This window comes from Lithobates pipiens, unplaced genomic scaffold, assembly GCF_037356315.1.
Source record: "Lithobates pipiens isolate NorthernLeopardFrog02 unplaced genomic scaffold, aLitPip1_a1.2 Scaffold_16, whole genome shotgun sequence".
NCBI lineage: Eukaryota > Metazoa > Chordata > Amphibia > Anura > Ranidae > Lithobates > Lithobates pipiens.
Window position 1 is genome coordinate 22,599,161 of NW_027507748.1, and position 9,460 is coordinate 22,608,620.

A 9,460-nucleotide genomic window follows, 5' to 3' on the forward strand; every position below is an offset into this window, starting at 1 on the left:
CGCACAGTCTGCTAAACACTAACACACAACCTGCTTGGTCCACAAAAGTTTTTATAAGGACTGGTAACTTGGTATAGGGTGCTACGGTACATAGGCCTGAGTGCGTTACAGTCTGCTGTTCTGTAAGGACCGCTATCGGTCCACAATACATAGGGTTGCCGTGCACTACTGCTGACCGCTGCCCTATACTGCAGCAGTCCTTCATTGGTATAGGGACTGACGTACAGTCTGCTAATCACTAACACACAACCTGCTTGTTCCACAAAAGTTCTTATAAGGACTGGTAACTTGGTATAGGGTGCTACGGTACATAGGCCTGAGTGCGTTACAGTCTGCTGTTCTGTAAGGACCGCTATCGGTCCACAATACATAGGGTTGCCGTGCACTACTGCTGACCGCTGCCCTATACTGCAGCAGTCCTTCATTGGTATAGGGACTGACGTACAGTCTGCTAATCACTAACACACAACCTGCTTGTTCCACAAAAGTTCTTATAAGGACTGGTAACTTGGTATAGGGTGCTACGGTACATAGGCTTGAGTGCGGTACAGTCTGCTGTTCTGTAAGGACCGCTATCGGTCCACAATAGATAGGGTTGACGTGCACCACTGCTGACCGCTGCCCTATACTGCAGCAGTCCTTCAGCGGTATAGGGACTGACGTACAGTCTGCTAAACACTAATACACAACCTGCTTGGTCCACAAAAGTTCTTATAAGGACTGGTAACTTGGTATAGGGTGCTACGGTACATAGGCTTGAGTGCGGTACAGTCTGCTGTTCTGTAAGGACCGCTATCGGTCCACAATAGATAGGGTTGACGTGCACCACTGCTGACCGCTGCCCTATACTGCAGCAGTCCTTCAGCGGTATAGGGACTGACGCACAGTCTGCTAAACACTAACACACAACCTGCTTGGTCCACAAAAGTTTTTATAAGGACTGGTAACTTGGTATAGGGTGCTACGGTACATAGGCCTGAGTGCGTTACAGTCTGCTGTTCTGTAAGGACCGCTATCGGTCCACAATACATAGGGTTGCCGTGCACTACTGCTGACCGCTGCCCTATACTGCAGCAGTCCTTCATTGGTATAGGGACTGACGTACAGTCTGCTAATCACTAACACACAACCTGCTTGGTCCACAAAAGTTCTTATAAGGACTGGTAACTTGGTATAGGGTGCTACGGTACATAGGCTTGAGTGCGGTACAGTCTGCTGTTCTGTAAGGACCGCTATCGGTCCACAATAGATAGGGTTGACGTGCACCACTGCTGACCGCTGCCCTATACTGCAGCAGTCCTTCAGCGGTATAGGGACTGACGTACAGTCTGCTAAACACTAATACACAACCTGCTTGGTCCACAAAAGTTCTTATAAGGACTGGTAACTTGGTATAGGGTGCTACGGTACATAGGCTTGAGTGCGGTACAGTCTGCTGTTCTGTAAGGACCGCTATAGGTCCACAATAGATAGGGTTGACGTGCACCACTGCTGACCGCTCACCTATACTGCAGCAGTCCTTCAGCGGTATAGGGACTAAGAGTTTTGTCACAGGGTCATTTAAAAAATGACATGCAGAGGAAGAGGCAGGCCCTTCCGCAGGGGTGGTAGGGGTAGGGCAGGAGCAACAGGCTTGAGCCAAAGTGGGAAGTTGCAGAAGGTGCGTTCAATTACTTTAAAGGATGCACCAGACTTGGTTGAGTGGCTCGCTCAGCCTTACTCTTCTGCACCCTCCTCATCCTCTCGATCTGCACCCTCTTCTTCACTCTCTGCTATGTGCACCCCCAAAGACACTACCACCAACAACACGACCACCACCACCACCACCACATACCTTCCGCTTGAGTCACTGGAATTATTTTCCGATCCATATCAAGAGGACATTTCTGATGCGCAGCCACTCTTGGTATTGGATCAGGAAGAGGAGGTAGCAACAAGCGCTACTCAGCAGTCTGACGCCAGTACCCAGATCAGCCCAAGGAGGAGGTTGGTCCCCGGTGTTGCTGCCTACTCTACTTATAGCGGTGGGGAAGGTGACGTTGATGATGACGTGTCTAGTGATGTCACGTGGGTGCCCACAAGAGAGGAAGAGGAGGGGAGTTCAGAGGGAGATATGGACCAGCAGATAGGGAGGAGAAGCAGCAATGACTTACATTGCACAGCAGGGACAAAGCAGACTGCAAATGTATCAGGAGCGAGTCATCGACCATGTACGGTCACATCTGGCGCTCCCAGGACACCGGCACATGGCTCCGCAGTGTGGGCTTTTTTTAACGTGTCCGCTGCTGACAATAGCGTTGCCATCTGCAATCTTTGCAGTCAACGCGTTAGTCGCGGTAAGCCCAATACTCACCTAGGGACGACCGCCTTAAGAAGGCACATGAGCAGCCATCACCGAGCCCAGTGGGAGCAACGGAACACACAAAGCCACACTGCAGGCTCTCACCGTCCAGCCTCGTCTTCTACTTCTCCTTCTCCTCTCTCCTCACAATTGTCCTCCACTCCACCTTCCATCACGCCAAGCTCACATTTTTCTGCAAAAAGGCAGGCTTCCGTGGGCCTAATGTTTGAGCGTAAAAAAATGATGACGCCGGATAACCCTCTTGCCCAACGGTTGGCGGCTGGCTTGTCAGAACTCATAGCCCGCCAACTACTGCCATATAAACTGGTGGACTCGGAGGCCTTTCGCAAATTTGTGGCCATTGGAACACCACAATGGAAGGTCCCAGGAAGGAAGTATTTCTCAGAGAAGGGCATCCCAGAGCTATATGGCCATGTTCAGCGGCAAGTGAATGTATCTCTGGCACACAGTGTCGGTGCCAAGATACATCTGACCACAGACACGTGGTCTAGCAAACACGGGCAGGGAAGGTATATCAGTTTTACTGCCCACTGGGTGAACCTTCTGACGGCCGTCAAGCATGTAACCCGTGGCACCCGTGTAGATTTGGTTTTACCGCCACGGATTGCATGCAGGCCTGACTCTTCTTCTCCTCCTCCTACTCCATCCTCCTCCCTCTCCTCCTCAGCTGCCTCCTCCTTTTCCGCTGCTAGCGTCTCTTCCACTGCACCGCCCAAGCTCCCCAGAACCTATTCCACATGCCAGGTGAGACGTTGCCATGCCGTGCTGCGTCTGTTGTGCCTGGAAGCAAAGAGCCACACTGGCCCGGCACTCCTTTCAGCTTTGCGTTCACAGGCAGATGAGTGGCTAACACCGCTCAATTTGACAGTTGGTAAAGTGGTGTGTGACAACGGTGCCAATCTGCTTAGCGCATTGAAACAGGGCAAAATCACGCACGTGCCGTGCATGGCACACGTCTTAAACTTGGTCGTGCAGCGATTCCTTGTCAAATACCCTGGGGTCCAGGACATCTTGCGGCAGGCAAGGAAAATCTCGGCCCATTTCAGAAGATCTTACACGGCCATGGCTCGCCTTGCTGACATTCAGCGGCGACACCATCTGCCGGTCAGACGTCTTATTTGCGATTGCCCGACGCGATGGAACTCAACCTTCTATATGCTTGATAGGCTGCTCCAGCAGAAACGTGCAGTTAACGTCTACCTGTATGAACTCTGCGAAAGAAACGGTTCTGGGGAGCTGGGTTTTTTTTCACCGCGCCAGTGGCTGCTCATGCGCGACACATGCAGACTTCTGCGGCCATTTGAGGAGATCACCAAACTGGTCAGTCGCAGCCATGGCGCCATCAGTGACATGGTACCTTATGCCTTCTTTCTGGAGCGTGCATTGCGTCGTGTCATTGATCAGGCTGTGGAGGAGCAGGAGCGGGAAGATGAGGAAGTCGCAATGCTGGATGAATTCCCAGGGGGGGCTACTCTATCTGAGACAAGTCAACAACAGGAGTCTGATGAGGAGTCAGAGGAGGATGGTGCCGGGGCGGATGAGCAGGAGCAAGAAGAGCATGCTTTAAACCTTTCTGGGATCCCTGTTGTGCGAGGATGGGGAGAGGAGAATGAAGAGGACGACATTATCCTGGATGATGAGCAGGAGCCAGGCCACCACACCGCTTCCACTTTAGTGCAAATGGGGGCCTTCATGCTCCAGTGTTTTAATAGGGACCCCCGTATAAAAAGCATGAGGGTCAAGGACCAGTACTGGGTGGCAACGTACTTAGACCCCCGGTACAAACACAAAATGGCGGAAATGTTACCGCCGTCGCAGAGGGCTGTCAGAATGCAGCACTTCCAGGCCTTGCTTCGAGAAATGCTGCATTCTGCTTTTGCGTGCGCTGGCAGAGGAGCAATTCCCACTCCCAGAGAAGGATTTGCGGGTACCAATCCAACAGCGCCTGCAAGAAGAGGCCGGTTTGAAGATGTGTTGGTGACTTCGGATATGAGGTCATTCTTTCAGCCGACCCATCGACAGGTGTCATCCGGATCCAGCATCAGGGAACGCCTAGACCGTCAGGTGTCCGACTACATTGGGTTAACGGCCGATGTGGACGCTCTGAGGAGTGATGAACCCCTAGACTACTGGGTGGGCAGGCTTGACCTCTGGCCAGAGCTTGCCCAATTTGCAATCGAACTGTTGGCTTGCCCCTCATCCAGTGTCCTGTCCGAAAGGACGTTCAGCGCAGCAGGGGGGATTGTGACCGATAAGCGTACTCGCCTAGCTCACCACAGTGTTAACTACCTCACATTTCTAAAAATGAATGAGGCATGGATCTCGGAGGAATTCAACACATGTGATCAGTAGACCATGTATATGTCTATAAACAATTTTTGGAATCAAGCACACAGACCTTCTTAATTCATTTGGCTCACTTCCCTGACCCAAAAAAGCACACCGTACTATATGCCCCTACCCTCCTCTTTGAAGAGGTTGAGCGGTGTCATATTTCTACTGGGGCTGCTTATTATGAGGGGTTCCCACCATCCCTGTGCTGTGCTGACTTCCTCCTGGGTGTTCTTATTATGAGGGGCTCCCACCATCCCTGTGCTGTGCTGACTTCCTCCTGGGGGTTCTTATTATGAGGGGATCACACCATCCCTGTGCTGTGCTGACTTCCTCCTGGGGCTGCTTACGGTGCTGCTGTCAGCGCTGTATGTCACGGAGCTGCTGTCAGCGCTGTATGTCACGGAGCTGCTGTCAGCGCTGTATGTCACGGAGCTGCTGTCAGCGCTGTATGTCACGGAGCTGCTGTCAGCGCTGTATGTCACGGAGCTGCTGTCAGCGCTGTATGTCACGGAGCTGCTGTCAGCGCTGTATGTCACGGAGCTGCTGTCAGCGCTGTATGTCACGGAGCTGCTGTCAGCGCTGTATGTCACGGAGCTGCTGTCAGCGCTGTATGTCACGGAGCTGCTGTCAGCGCTGTATGTCACGGTGCTGCTGTCAGCGCTGTATGTCACGGAGCTGCTGTCAGCGCTGTATGTCACGGAGCTGCTGTCAGTGCTGTATGTCACGGAGCTGCTGTCAGCGCTGTATGTCACGGAGCTGCTGTCAGCGCTGTATGTCACGGAGCTGCTGTCAGCGCTGTATGTCACGGTGCTGCTGTCAGCGCTGTATGTCACGGAGCTGCTGTCAGCGCTGTATGTCACGGAGCTGCTGTCAGCGCTGTATGTCACGGAGCTGCTGTCAGCGCTGTATGTCACGGAGCTGCTGTCAGCGCTGTATGTCACGGAGCTGCTGTCAGCGCTGTATGTCACGGTGCTGATGTCAGTGCTCTGTATTACGGTGCTGCTGTCAGTGCTCTGTATCTCCTGCACCCTCTTGTTTGCCTACCCTGGTCCCTGACCTTCCCTCTCCTCCATTGCCTTCATTAGCTCCATAGTCCTGAATTGTCAGAACAATTTCCCAAATAAAAAAAAAATGCTTGTAGTTATCGATCCCAAATTCACCTCATACATGTATTATGCTATTGTCCAGGTGGTGGGACTACGTGCTACCCCCTAATAATTACCCCGTGGCCGCAAATTCGACCTAAAGGTTTGCGAAATTCGCCTCCCATTGAAGTCAATGGAGCCCGCGGCGAACGGTCGTTTTCGCGAACGTTTGTGTCCGTTCGCGTTTCGCGTTCGCGAAACGTCCCGTCGGAAGTTCGTCCATCACTATTCTGCAATCTCTCCCCCTCCCCCTCTCCCCTCACATTGTACCGATCGGTACACAGAGCAGAGGGAGGAACCGGTGACATGACATGATGCCGGTTTGTTTACAAGTGATCGCTCTGTCGGCGGCTGTTTACCTTGATCTGAGATGTCTGCGGGAGCGCCTCCCCAAGGGGAGCACGAGAGCAAAATTCCGCGCTGTAGCCGTCTTTCGCTATGGCTCGGTCAGCAAGTGGTTAACCACTTAAGGACCGCCGCATGGCAATGTACGTCTGTGCAATGGCACCGACAAGCACATACATGTACGTGCTCGCCTTCCAGCGTGTGGGGGGTCCAATCGGACCCCCTCCCGCTGGATGCGGCGGTCCGTTTCGCTGCAGGAGCGATCCGGGTTGAGGGGATGGCCATTGGTTTCTGGCCATCCCCTCTCGATCGCTCCTGGCGAATGAGAAGCTTCCTCCCACTGTGTATAGTAAACACAGGCAGGGAGGAAGTGATGTCACTCTCCTCGGGGCGGTCTTTTTGACCGGACTGTGAGGAGAAGAGAGAAAGTAAGTGTGCACCAACACTACACTGACATGTAGGTACACACAGGCACAAACCCCCCCCGATCACCCCCCCGATCCCCCCCGCTCCCCTCCCCCTCCCAGTCACAGTGTCACTGATTGCAGTGATCATTTATTTACTGATCACTGCATTTAGTGTCAGTTGTGACAGTAAAAAGTGTCAGGGCAGTTAGTGTTAGGTCCAGGGTAGCCCCCTACCACCCCCCAATAAAGGTTTAACCCCCTGATTGCCCCTAGAGTTAACCCTTTCACCCCCTTTTGCCAGTGTCACTAAGCAATCGTTTTTCTGATCGCTGCATTAGTGTCACTAGTGTCGCTAGGTAGCTAGTTATTTTTTTAGGTTCACCGCCAGGTTTTTACAGCGTTAGGTACTCCGATATACTACCCAATAATGGTTTTAAGCCCCTGATTGCCCCTAGTTAACCCTTTCACCGGCGATCACCGTATAAGTGTCACTGGTGACGCTGGTTAGCCAGTTAGTTATTTAGGTTCCTCGTCAGGTTTTCTTAGCACCAGGAACCCCCATATACTACCTAATAAAAATTTGAACCGCCTGATTGCCCCTAGTTAACCCTTTCACCAGTGATCACCGTATAAGTGTTACGGGTGACTCTGGTTAGTTATTTTGCTTTTTATAGCATCAGGGCACCCGCCATTTATTACCCAATAAAGGTTTAACCCACTGTTCACCCGGTGGGTGATATCAATTAGGTTTTAGGGTCAGATAGGGTCTGCATCACCCCAGGCAGCGCTAGATTAGTGCCAGTACCGCTAACACCCACATGCAAAGCATACACCCCCCTTAGTGGTATAGAATCTGAACAGATCAATATCTGATCAGATCTATACTAGCGTCTCCAACAGTTTAGGCTTCCAAAAAAACGCATTGTTAGCGGGATCAGCCCAGATACCTGCTAGCACCTGTGTTTTGCCCCTCCGCCCAGCCCACCCAAGTGCAGTATCGATCGATCACTGTCACTTACAAAACACTAAACACATAACTGCAGCGATCGCAGAGTCAGGCCTGATCCCTGCCATCACTAGCAGTTTTTTTGGTAGCGTTTTATATTTAAATCCAGAAGGCAGTGCTTGGTTTTCGGGGTCCCGTACGTGGTTAGGCTCCCAAAAAGTCCCCCACATGGGGTATCCCCGTACTCGGGAGAAGCAGCAGAATTTATTTTGGGGTGTAATTTGACTTATGCCCATAGCATGTGTGAGCAATATATCATTTAGTGACAACTTTGTGCAAAAAAAAAAAAAAAAAATTGTAATATTCCTGCAACTTGTGGCAAAATATAAAATATTTCATGGACTCAACATGCCTCTCAGTAAATAGCTTGGGGTGTCTACTTTCCAAAATGGTACGTAATAGAGGGAGTTTGGGACTTTAAAATGAAGCACTAGGATAATGGAGGTAGGTTTTAACCAAATTGAAAAAAATATATATAATTTTTTATTGATTGTTCGGTAACAGATCATAAAAAATAATAAAGATCAAATTCATAAAGTATATAGGCGTAAGTACAGTAGAAGCATGATATATAGTATTCACATATAGCAGCACATAGTAGTAATAAATAAAATAATTGGGTAATATGGCATGGTAGTGCCTATGACAACAAAACCGACATCAGCAAGTACATCCACATAATACATATGCATCCACTAGATGTAAAACAAAAATAAATTTAGTATGTAGTTAAAAAAGTAAATTCATAACAAATTCATAAAGTATATAGGCGTAAGTACAGTAGAAGCATGATATATAGTATTCACATATAGCAGCACATAGTAGTAGTAAATAAAATAATTGGGTAATATGGCATGGTAGTGCCTATGACAGCAAAACCGACATCAGCAAGTACATCCACATAATAGATATTCATCCACTAGATGTAAAACAAAAATAAATTTAGTATATAGTTAAAAAAGTAAATTCATAATAAAATAAATATAGTTCCATATAAAGTATAACTGGGACATCATTTCAAAAGCTCGACGCGTTTCGTGGGTGTCTCCCCACTCATCAGGAGCTGATGCGACCAAAAAATTCCTATGGAATAGAATAAAGAATAATATAATATACTAACCATATAATTAAAAATAAATGAATGGGGATTTAATGCGTGTAAATGGTTAGCCAGGGCAGACTCACCAATCCGGATGGAAAGTGCAGTGTGCGGCAGTGGGCGTAGGGTGGGCCATGGGCAAGATCCCTCCCCGGGAACTGAGGAGTGTTGAAGAGTATCAGATATGGAATGTGTGGCAATTGTTGAAAACAACATATCTAAAAACAAAATGTTAATAGTATGTATGAAAAAATTGATAGTGACCCTCAAAGAGTACAGAGAGAGTGCTGGCCATAAGCCAAGTATATACTATGTAGTAAGTATATGCAGATAAATGTAAACAGTGAATGGTGTGCAAAAATTGAAGAAATGTAATAGTGTAAAAGAAAGTGAGTGTGCAGTTTAACAAAAAGTGAAGAAAATTGATGAAGGGGTGTACATAGACCATGATAGACAAGGAGAGTGACAGAATTACCAGTCAGCAAGAAGTGTGAGTAGTAGGAGAAAAAAGATTTTTCACCTAAACATCGCTCCTAAAACACCAGCAGACAAGATATTAGTATGAGAGATCCGTCCAGCCGGCGTCCTGCCAATAAGGTCTGCAGACACCGGTCAGGGCGGCTCTGATAATAAAGGCCCCTTTAACTATCCACAGCTGATACTGATTGCACAACCAGCATGGAGAAAAAAAAAAATATAAGGTAAACTTTAATGATAGTAATGGTAATATTTATAAAAGCTAGTATAGTGGCTTAAGACAAA

General features: G+C 49.0%; 1 long non-coding RNA gene across 1 annotated transcript; it reads right to left on the minus strand.

Annotated features, from left to right (window-relative positions):
* Positions 1 to 8,069: 8,069 nt before the first annotated feature.
* LOC143984216 (uncharacterized) lies at positions 8,070 to 8,850 on the minus strand. Its single transcript, XR_013274724.1, has 2 exons — positions 8,785 to 8,850; positions 8,070 to 8,682 (listed from the first exon to the last, which is right to left on the minus strand). It is a non-coding gene; the product is annotated as an uncharacterized LOC143984216 (long non-coding RNA).
* Positions 8,851 to 9,460: the final 610 nt, after the last annotated feature.